This window comes from Falco peregrinus, chromosome 5 (assembly GCF_023634155.1).
Source record: "Falco peregrinus isolate bFalPer1 chromosome 5, bFalPer1.pri, whole genome shotgun sequence".
NCBI lineage: Eukaryota > Metazoa > Chordata > Aves > Falconiformes > Falconidae > Falco > Falco peregrinus.
This window is the reverse complement of record NC_073725.1, coordinates 65,379,829-65,391,654: the sequence shown is the minus strand read 5'-3', so window position 1 is coordinate 65,391,654 and position 11,826 is coordinate 65,379,829. Positions and strand designations below refer to the sequence as shown.

The 11,826-nt window shown below is 43.6% G+C and overlaps 1 long non-coding RNA gene across 3 annotated transcripts in view; it reads left to right on the top strand.

Annotated features, from left to right (window-relative positions):
- LOC106112753 (uncharacterized) overlaps nt 1-11,621 on the top strand; it is an 80,145-nt gene extending 68,524 nt beyond the window's left edge. For all 3 annotated transcript variants that reach the window (XR_008747563.1, XR_001227236.3, XR_003556291.2), the window contains 3 exons: nt 4,299-4,433; nt 10,491-10,775; nt 11,393-11,621. This is a non-coding gene — a long non-coding RNA (uncharacterized LOC106112753). The remainder of the gene's footprint in view (nt 1-4,298; nt 4,434-10,490; nt 10,776-11,392) is intronic.
- The last annotated feature ends 205 nt before the right edge of the window (nt 11,622-11,826 follow it).

Genomic DNA, 11,826 nt, shown 5'->3' with positions numbered 1-11,826 from the left:
CCTTTGCGAATACTTATCCAGCCTAATAGAACTGGGGATATTGCTATCACTCACAGATATTTCAAATCCTTCCTCTTAATCCTGACAAGCTCTTGCCCTTAATAACTTCAGTGGGACTTTTGCCAGAGCAAAGACTGTCAAGTCAGATTCTCAAATTAAATGAAAAGAAAAGCAGGAAGGGAAGTTCAAGGTGAGGGTTTTTTCCTTGGTGCTCTTTATGGATGTTCATAGCTGGAAACTTTTTCTTTTCCCCTTCTGATTATCTAAATGATGGATGAGTCAAACGTCCTGAGAAATATTTCCAGATCCAGACACAAATGACAGAGGATGAACTGAGCAAAGCCATCAGGGGCTGAGAAAAGACAGAGAAAGAAGTCTTAGAGAGCTGATAGGGAAATAAAACTCAGTGGAAAGAAAGAGGTTTCGGAGGAAAGCAGGGATCACGTATACTTTATGAAGCTTGCACATGGAAAGAGTTTATGTGTTTTTAAATAATGGATATTTAGGTATATTTAGGTACATTGTAATCATTCATTGGTTTAGGCTATCTCGGACAACAGGTTGCTTGTGGCCACAGTGTACTACGTGGTAGTTTTCAAATTCTTTGGAAACCTTTTGCAGTGCTCCATCTCCTGTGACACAGATTATCTCAGCTTTCTTTAAAAATGAGAGGAACATTTCTGTGCTCTCTGTGGCAGAAAACCTAGAAAACGTGAAGCTGAGAGCCACAAAGCAAATAAAGATCCAGTTCTTGTTTTAAGACATTCTCTGATTGCTGGAGACACTCCTACTCTAGGGAGGGAAGAGGCTTGATCGATGGTTTGTGGGGTTTAGGGCAGGTGGTGTTGATAAGTGATGAGCTTTTGTCAGGGTATGAGCCACAGGAGACAATGAGCAGCAAGAACAGAAGATTTGAGCTGCTCTTAGGAAGAGCTGGCATTTTCCTGCACCTTTTAAAAGTAGGCACAAGATGCCATGGGATCCCTCCATGCACCAGCTGAGCAACAGGACAGACCTTTCTCTGCCCAGCATAGCCTTGTCTAGCCCAGCACCATGTGAAGTTTGGCAAACTAATATCCCTCTGGGGAGGTAGTATCCCTCCAGGTCCAACCTCACCCTGAACAGTTTGTTTTCCCCCAGTGTGCAGAGACTCACCTTTTCACCCAGGGAAGGAACTGATGTCGCCACCTGAAAATCTGCAACATCTCTGGGAGGATCTGTGAGCCTGTGGCCGCAGCAGGGCACGACTGCAGCAGCCGGAAGCTTGCCAGTAAAAATAGGTTTTGACCTGGTTTTGGAGTGGGCGCGACCTGGATTTACGTATTGCTTCCATTGTAAACTATATAAAGCTGGTAAATACTCCATAAGCCTAACTTAGATCCTGATTGTACCTGAAACGAGCCCATAAATCCAATGTACTTTTTTGCAAATGCAGCCAAATTTCTGCTATTATTTATTTAGATGCATCTGGGAGCTTACAAATTTGGAAAGATTTGCCAGCACAAGTATTTTTCAAAAAAGCATTTCCCCACTTCTTTGTAAATATTCTGCCTCCAGCCTTTGTGGGAAAAAAGATGTTTTGGCTAAAGTAGGAAAAAATAAAAATCTATAAGCATTTTATAGAACTTGTCAAATACAATTTTAGTTTAATTTTACAGAGGAGCAGGACTTCCTATTCTCTTCAGCGTCAATGGGAAGGTCAATATTACTTCTATAAAACCTTCAGCAGCAAGGCTTCTTACATGGGTATGTCCACTTTCCATGGAGAGTCAATAGATACGCTCACAGCAATTCATGAACAGAATAGGAGGGATCAAAAGGGAATTTTTGAGAGGTTGAGTTCGCTTGTATGAACTGAAGCAGAAACTGATTCCTTAAAGGCTTGATCCAGCCCCTACTGGGAGATACGAAATTGCTTCAACAGAAGCAGGACCTGACCTTCACCAAGAGACAAGCCAGGACCTGAAGGAGCCCTAACGGCTTAACACAGGCACCGACATGCCAGCAGCCACCTCCTCACCCTGCCTTTGGATTGCAGTCAGTCCCTGGGAGAAAATAGAAATTCATCATAATGAACAGATCAGGGAAGCTCAGCTCAGTAGCACTATTTAACACCTGATAATCCCTCATCCCAATTTGCTCCAGTTTATTAGACATCCCTGGAAACAAGCGTGATGGAAATACCATGGAAAGATGACAGCAAGCAGAGCTGTCAATTCATGGCCTCTCCATCAATGGATTCTTCATGGAGAACAAAGCTGGCACCTCCGTCTCCTCTTCCCAGCTTCATGTCAAGAGAATGGAGGCATCCCCATGCTGCAGCCAGGAGGGGCACTTCTTGATCAGATCTGGAGAGAAAATCAAGCCAGCCATGTCCACAAGTGTCAGCGCCAACAATCCTCCCGTAGTAACGGGAAAAATCCCAGTATGGGCAGAAAAGGGCAGATTAAACTGGCTGAACTAAGCTGCTTGTATCTGAAGACACCAGAGGGAAGTGTTACTTCCCTCCCCCCAGCCCTTATGCTTCAGCATTGCCACTTGGCTCAGATAATTTACTTTTAATAGTCTAGTTACAAATGAGATTACAAAGGAAGCACGTGACTCAGAACAGGGATTTCTGAGTCACATTCCCATTTCCCCCTCATGCCTCCTAGGCCTCTAATAAACTACAAAGAGACATTAAGAAAACACTAAGAACTCTTCATCTGCTGAGATTCGGGAACTGGTACAGTGAGCAGGCAATAATGGATTCCGTGTATTTGTAATATGTCCCTGCGGCAGCAACTAAACAAGGGAGACGGGAAGTTCAAGTGCTCAGGACAGAGGCTGCCCAATCAGCTGGCCAGCTGTGGGTAGAAAGCAGATGAGCAGTGTCTGAGGCTGGGTGAACACGCCTTTCCCAGACAATCTTTCAGGAGGCTTTCACCTGTACCCGTGCCTCACTCCCTGGGAAGCCCAAGGGGAATGAAGTAGTTGTCATCTGTGCTTTGAGACATTTTCTGCATCACCCCCCAACATGTACTGTATCGCTTGAGCCAGGTTAAATCACACCATGCAAATGGGAAGAGAAAAGGGGCCACGTCCTATCTCTGCCTGTGACGTCCCTGACTGTAACACCAGTTCAGCAGACAACTGCAGGTAATGGGAAAATCAAGCAGAGGTTAAAAACATATACATAGAACTAATTACAGAAAGAGAGCTAAGCCCAGGGTGGATGAGAGCCCTTGATAAAGGAAATGGCTTCACCAGGTAAATGGAGCAGTTGGCCTCAATGGCTTGGGTTATTTTTTTTTTTTCTTCATGTAGGTCAGATGTCTTCCCGAGGGGGTTTCTCTTAACCTCCCTCTTAGGATCTCAATTACACACTCAACACAGATTAACAACAACAACAGTTAGAGCAAAAGAAACCTCAGTGGAAAACACAGTGCACTTAGACCAGAACAAATAGCAAAGGGTTCACGGGGAAGGAAAATCAATGTGGCTGATATTTATTACACTCTTTATGAAGGTAGATGGGACTCAACCAGAGTCCTTTTAGAGTTCTGTTCTGCTTGGGTTTTGCCATAAACAAAAATGATGAGTCCAGCCCTTCATTACAGCTTTGTGCCCAGCACATTTTAATTAGGATTAGGAAAACAGACAGGGAGGGAAAAAAAGCAAGAGAAAAATAAAGAAAAAGAAAAGAGGTGAGGAAAAGCTCAAGCTAATTCATAGTTTTGTATCAGTTCTGTTCAGGCTTCTCTTGGATCTTCCAAAAGCAACATCCCTTTTCATTCAGCTTGGATAGTTGCTGTTCAAACAGGCTTTTGAACACCACACATGAAGAGAAAATAAACAACCATGAGCAGGGAGGGGAAAGGGGGGAAAAAAGAAGGCAAACAATGCAATATGTGTAGAATCTAACACAACACAGCATTCCACACTGGGAGGCAAAGACCAGTGATGGTGACTGTAATTCAGCACGAGTGGGAACAAAGTAGAAAAAGGGCAGAGGAAAAGCATGTTGTGAGTAATCAACAACTTGCTTTCACCCACTTGCCTCTCAGCATACACACACACAGAGCGAGGTGTGCACAGACACGCTTAGGGTAGGAGCACACAGGAATGCTCCTCTGCGTGTGCACTCACACTTGCAGAGCCATAGCCATGATCTCTGTGAGGGATTGCATGGCCGAGACCATGGCAAGGGGCACAGGAGCGCGCACCAGGTTGGCTGATGGAAGCAGTTTCTCACTTACTCTGCCCCATGCTGGCCTGCTTGCACACAAAGTCCAATATGTGTGTGTGTTTGTGCGCAGGTGTCTGTGGAGACCCACAAAATGTGTTCTCCCTGCTTGATCCATCCTATTACATGACTGACGGTGCTTGGACATGGTGGAGATTGATAGCATTGAGATCGGACTCTGGTCAAGGAATTTGAAATCTGATTTGAGGTGAGTCCTGCTTCAGGTATAGCTCAAAAATCAAATTATTTTAGTTGTGGCAGGGAGGGGGAAGAGAAACAGAGTAGGTGAAATAATAGCTAGTGTCTAGCTAAGATAAGCCAGGCAAGACAAAATATTAATTCTGATTCTGTTAGCACACCAAACAGAGAGACACGTAATTCCATCCACCTGTCCAAATCAGAGAAAATTGCTGTCACCAGTGGTGCATAAATCAGGGATGATAAATCATTAAAACCAAGTAGAAATGGTAACGTCCCACCGTTTGATGCCATTGATAATAAACCTGTCTGGGAAAGGGAGATCCTCTGAGTTTAGGGGCTCACATTTATTTGCAAATGAAGGCACAGGTAGGCTTTGAAGCTCTCCTAAGGTTCACAAGCCTCACTGATAGCAGAGGGCATGTCCAATCCAGACTGTATGTTGACATCTTGTATTACTCCATCGCACAGGCATAACACCAGGCTGAATTTGAGCCATCTCCTCAAGCTCATGGCTCTGTCCATCCACTTGCTCCAAAGGGTGGATGGGATGACTTCAGACCTGGAGGAGACCTGAAGATAAAGCCCTGCCCTGCTGTGCTCTGCTTGCTCCCAGCTCTGCCAGTGATATGCTGTGTCATCTTGAGCAGTCACTATGGCTAGACACATCCCCTTCCATATCAGATGGCTCATACAGGTGTCCTCATTAACCTCGTTAACTACTGAGCCAAAAGGATCACACATGTCTGCTGATGAGATTCACTTTGAGTCTTGGAGTGTGTGTATTGCTCCATCAGCCCACAGTATTCCATCCAACATGATCAAAAGTCTCTTTCCAACATTTGCCAGCACAGCAAGGGTAAAAAGGGATTGAACTGGGTTCAGTGCTTGCAAGAGAGAGGTGTTGCAGTTGAGGCACAGTGAGTTCAAGTCAGGATTGCGAGGAAACTATTCCCTACTCTGTGAAATTAGTGCATCTCAGAAAAAGGGCACAGCCAGTTTATGGAGCATCCTTGGTTTGACATTTTCCCTGCTGCTGCAATCACTTTGGGCTACCGTGGAGGAGTAGGGCTGTAACCACCGCCACACACAAAACAAAGACAGGAGAAAAATCTCCTGGTTTAGGGAAGTAGGGAAACCTTTGGCTCAAGCTGTGTCTTTGCAGGAGCTGGCAAAAGCTGCAGCTTTCTGCAGCCACCTGGAGCTTAATTGCCACTTAAAGGAATTATCTTCTGCCTTCATCCCTAAGAAAAGCAACTGTTTGTATGGAGCAGACAGACAGATAGGGAAGGACACTGGAAACTGTTTTGTAGACCTGCTTCCTCTCCTTTCCCCATGTTCAGTGTGAAAGAAAATAGAAACAAAATTCAGCCAACAGCGAGAGAAAGCAGAAGAGGTGCTGGGCAGAGTGTGAGCCTCCAGACGCTGGAATAAGAGAGAACAGACACCTCCAAGCATCCCCGGTCTTGTTTTCCTCCCTCAAGCAACTGCAGTTGGTGGCTGGAACACATTCCTGCTGGACTGGTGGACTGGCCCTGTGTCTCGCCAAAGACTCCCTTCTTATGTCACACCTCAGCATAGCTTTTGCTGCTTTTGGCATTACTGTAATTCATGTTTTTAGGGAGTTCTCCCAGCATTTGATAACCCAATGCTTTCACTGGGATTTTGTCAGGAAGACTATTTCTTCTCTCCTTAAAGGAAAAAAAGAACCCCTTTTTTCTTTCACATATACCAGGAATAACTCCTTGCTGAAATAAGCTACTCACTATGGGGAGAAAGGCACTGCACTGACAGACTTTAAAACTGACAACTTACTATTAAACTACAAAAAAAGTCACCACCCCAGTGATGATGGAGGCTTAGCAGCAGGAGACTCTTTCAGCATCCTTTTGCTGTGCTAAAAGCTTCAGGGGAAGTTATAAGAAACCAGAACTGGGCAGGTCTAGCCTCATGCACCCAGAGCTTAAACTAGCCCTGGCTTAAACCCTGAATTGTCGCTTTTTTTACCCTCTTAATTGTCATACAGTCTTGCCTCATAACGTTATGTCCAGACTCCTTTCTGAACATCTCTCTGAGCACTTGGTACTGCGGCATCCAGGCCTTTCTACCACGCTGCAGCTGTGGATAACTGGCTAGCTGAAAAAGTTCACATAGACATAGCCAGCTGGCTGGACAAAAATGCACATCGCTCTCAGTTTATCTGAAGTAAAGCAAAAATACACTATCCCTGGCTGTTCTTGTTACACAGTAACAGGAAGATTGCGGTGGAAAAAGAATGTTGCAGGTGGGAACAGGTAACTACAGAAGAGAAACTAGGGGCGGGCTTGGTATTTAGGCAACTAACCAATAATGAGCTTAACTTTTGTAATAAGTATGAGCTAATTATAACAAGGCATAAAAGGTGACTGTAAGGTACAATAAACGAAGTCTGCTGATCACTCATATTGAGCGACTGTGTCTTCCCTCCGTCGCGACATGCAGCGATCTGGAAGGATGCCCCACATTCTTCCTTTTTTTCTTCTTTTGTTCCTAATATTAATGTCTCATTAGTCTATGGGTGTTTCTGCTTGCTCAGAGCTCTAGCCCACATCTACATTATATCCCTGTCTCTTTGTTTTCACGCAAGCATCTCTGTATGCATCAATCCAGGTACGTTACCTGTTGCATCCTCAGCATTTGGCTTTCAAGCACTTGGTTTTAGCAGCACTAAAATAATCCAGACCCTCTCCCATACCACCACGTTCTCCAGTTTGCAATCAGGAAGTATTGCCAAAGGCTTTATATTTTAAAAATCTGTTGTGCCTTTTTTCACAATGAAATATTTTAACCTCAAACCATCCAGCATTACCTGCACATACCCTGAGGGGCAGAGTAGACAGTGGGAAAGTCCTCAAACTATTAGCATAAAAAGGGATTGATTGAAGGACAGCACTGGGTCAGTAAGACATGTCCTAGGCATTCATATCCCAAACAGGTAAGGCTGTCAATTTGGAAGAATCAGTCTTTTAGGAAATAATACATTTCCTGGAGTAACTGCTTCCCTGGTCAAAAAGCTTCATACCTAGTAGTTTCTTGCTTTCATTTTCTTGTCCCTGATCATCAGCTCACATATATTTTCATCTCTTTACAGGAGTCAATAGAGATACACGTGCTTATGTGAGCTAAAGATCTGGTCCAAGTCTTGGTCTGTATTACAAACAAGTTTCAAAGAGATTCTTGGCAAATGAAGAAGGAAAATAAGTCTTTTTGTACTCTGAAATTTCCCAGAAATAAAACAAATGCACAGTCAAAACTATTCAAATGACATTTCAGGAGATCTGTCATAGAATCTATTAATGCATTTCTTTTTAAACAGATGGAGTTTGCAAATTTACTTTGAGCTTATAGGCTAACCCGTTCTATTGCTATCATGGCCAAACCTGATTTCTGACATAAAACCCAGCTCTGTGTTCCTAAGAGTCTCCAAGCTGAAATGGATAGGATTCTGCCCAATATAGGTAGGGTTTAATTAGAAGAATAACTTAATGACAATCTTATCAAGGTTGTATCAGCTTTTGAAGCCACGTCACATGCATATTCAAGTAATTCAGACATATATCCACTGAAAATGGCTCAATTTTCTGGAAGATCAGAATCAAGTGTAGGGTCTCACATCTATACTCACATAAAGCAGTGCCAAACCCTGGGGAAAGCTGTTCTGAAATCAGTGTGACTACTCGCTCAGTAAAGCTCTGCACAGTCCAGTCCACAGCAGTTATAGCTAAAGGTTGTAGCTACAAGCTTGGGCCTGATGCCCCACTGCATAGTGTGAATGGTAAATGACAATTATTCCCACTGATAAGGCTCTTGCCTAAAGAATTTTATTCTTCTAAAAACAAATAACTGCCCCCCATCTTCTTGTATTGCTAGAGCAGAAAATGTCTCTGTAGTTGTGATTCTCTCTTGACTCTGTATTTGGTGGCCCTGTTACACCCACCTCAACACAGGCTTTATTCTCGGGTGCATTGGGATCATTTGCAGGCAGTGAGTAAAGAGCAGTGATGCTGCTGAGACTCTCCAAGGAGCTTGACAAATTAACTTTAGCTGGTTCCCTAGGATTACATATACTTTGCAGTCCAGTGCTGCTCATGACTGCATATAGTGCATTCTTGCAGAGAGCTGGGGTTGGGCTGGGACCCAGTTACTTCTCATTTCTGCTTTCTCTTTGCTTCCAAGCTCACCCATGCCAAATTCATTGACATGGATGAAATAAGCCTGCGGTACATGGCAGACACAGTTACGGAGGCTGTGAGCAATGAGTAAGCCGGAGCTTTTGTTTGTGTATCAACAGCACAACTGTCAAGTGCATCCTGGCTGCAGGCATTTATTCCAGGTGATGCTGTAAAGAACAGAAACAAGACAGCAAGACGTTGCATGCCACATAGGGTCTGCAGTGCCAGTGATGAGAAAGCTCTCACAAATTAAGCACAGCTGACCTGCCGGAATAAGCCTAAGCAAGAATAGGCCATAATAATTACAGCTCTTTGAAAGCTTCTGTTTCATTAGAGAGACTTTAATAGCTTTATAAAATCAGGAAAGTATTTTAACAGTTTACAGATGGGAACATAAAGACTCTGATGGGTAGTGGCTGGCACATTCAGATGCTGGTTGAGATCCGCGCATGCTTTGTTGCTAATAATCCAGCAAAGGGTGATTGTGCATGTCTCAGGCTGAACATCTACAAGTTAAAGCAACCATAGACGGGGGCCACTTGTGAAAGTCTTGCCCAATTAACTTCCTGAGGATCCCACAGAAAATCAGTGGCAGAGAAATAGAAACCAGGGTTGCTGACCACACTGCTCCCCTAGCTCTTCTCCCCAGGAGACTGATTGCAGGCCAAGCTCTGTGGTATTCAGATGTCAGACTCTAGCGAGTCCCTTGAAAGAAAGGAGTAGAGACAAACAATTATCCAGCTTTGAGAAAACTCTCACCTTTGAAATGCTCTCCGTACATGTTATTACCATGTTTGCCTGGTTGCCAGCAAGATTTGTACTTGAATAATGGCTTTGCCCCCCTGCCCCCAAATCCCATTGACTTAAGGGTTTAGTTTGTGTCTTCTCCTCCTCCTCTTTGTTTTAATTAAGATGCATTTTGCTAATTATCCAAAGGGAAACATGAACAACAGATTAAAAACTGAATTATGTAAGAAGCAGGGGTAACTGAGATTTAAGGGAAGGGGCTGATGTGGCTGTGCTCTTATTCAGACATTGCACTTTTCCAGTGACTTTCATCCAGGGAGTCAAATTTGCTGCTCAGACATTAACTAACCCTCTCACTTTCCCCATGAAGAGTTTCCCATGAGCAACAGGCTCCCTTGGCCAGCTGCACAATGGCACAGAGCAGCTCAGAAACCTGCCTGCAGGAACAGAGCATGGCACAGTTTCCTATTAGATCCGTTGGGAAGGGTTATGGCTTCGTTCTGACCATCTGACTGAACACACCAAGAGTGGAAGTATGACAGTATTTTCCTTATCTACTGAAAGGTCTTCTGTGCATCCTAGGAAATATCTGGCCCTGACCACTGCTGGTGAGAAGGCAACAAATTTGACATACATCAGGGAAATCAGAATAGTTGTTGCTAAGGTCTGTCCTCCCATGAGCTCAATCCTGCTGCTGTACGTTGTGAACACAGAGAAACAGGAGCAAGTTTAAGTGACTCCAAAACCAGGCTTAGTACTTCATATTCATCATTTTGATTCTGAAAATGCTAGCGAGAGCAAGGCTCATTTGTTGATGTCTGTTTGATGGGGTTTATTTGTTTGAAAAGGCTAATCAGCTACCAGGATGCAGAGGCAATTGCTTAAATGTAAAGGAAAAGGAAGAAACTGTTCAAAGCTATTCAGATGAGGTTTGCGTTTTGATGTCGGTGTGCAGCCAGCTGACAAATGCTGAGCCACAGTCTGGTGTAAATCCAGATGAATTCCATTAGAATCAACAGACTTGCTTCCAATTTATTCTGATGTAACAGAGAGTATGATATTTCCATTCACGTTTACATTAGATTTGTTTCCTGTTTTCCATAATTCAGGCAGTTTCCATTGTGTACAAAACCAGCCTCGGCCAGATCTTGATCTCATTTGCATTGGATGAAAACAATTGTTTCAAATGGAGCTATGCTGGATTTATAATTGCATAAATGAGAGCAGAATCTGATCTATTCCAAGGGAGGATTTCCCAGGGTGTTGCCGTGTGAGAACACCCCTGCCATGGTGAAGTGATCAGGTGCTTTGCCATCGATTTCAATGGAGAATTTTCATCTAAGTTCTGGACTGGAGCCCTAAGCTTGACAGCTGCTGCTTCACCCACACCAAAGGTATAGAAGCCCCTCTTTCCTTCAGAAGATGATCTAACAAGCCAACACTTGCACCATCTCATGACCTAACATATGAATACCATGCGTTAGCTTAGAAGAAAGTCAGGAACAGAATGAGCTTAGCCCTGCCTGGCAGAAGTCTTCCTCAAAAGATACATTGGCCCTGATACATTTCATTTGTCACATACATTGTGTATAAACCCAAGTTCTCCATGTTGCCTTTTCCTTCCTACAGAGCTTCCTCCCTTGAGGCCCTTCCAACTCCCCTTGTTCAGTTGTAACTGGAAACATTAGGAGCAATACAATGGTTCTCTGGCACATGAGGCTGTCTGTTTTGGTGTTCATGCTGCTAGGAATAGATTGGGTTATTACTAATAAGTAATAAGAGGGTTATTCACAGCAACATGTGCAATCAAATGGATTTACTCCTCCCCATTGAAGCTGCTTATTTCACTGCTAGCAGGAAAATAAGGCTATTTAGAGTCATGTGTGGTAGTTTCAAAGGTTTTTCTGAGTAGATACACAAGCTATGTTGCCATAGCTTCTAGGAGGACTTTGAACTCACCTCATCCATCTGGCTTCACAACTTCTCACTCTTATTTCTTACTGTCTTCTAGAAGCCACCATTTCGATGGGATATGAACAGACGTTGCTGACTCTGGATCTTACAAGGTACTGTACAAGCTCAGCCAACCCTTAAAACACTGGCCTCCTAACTGCCAGCTGTAACACTTTATAAACATGGATATTCCACCCCAGTTCTCAAAGATAAGTTTTGCTGTGAAAACATGCAGTTTGATTCTTTGTTACCCAAGGCCTGGGGAAGTGCAAAGCTGATACGCAGTAAAAAAAGCTCCATCACCATCATATTATTTTACATTGGTATGACTTGCCATTTTAAATGAAGACATACCTCTTCCATTTGCATTTGCAGAACTCCTGTGTGTTTAATTCCACAGTAACTTTAGATTCCTTCACAAATTTAAATATTTCTCTCAATTTACAATTCAGCACCAAACATGGGAAGACAACAATGACAAGAGTAACCACA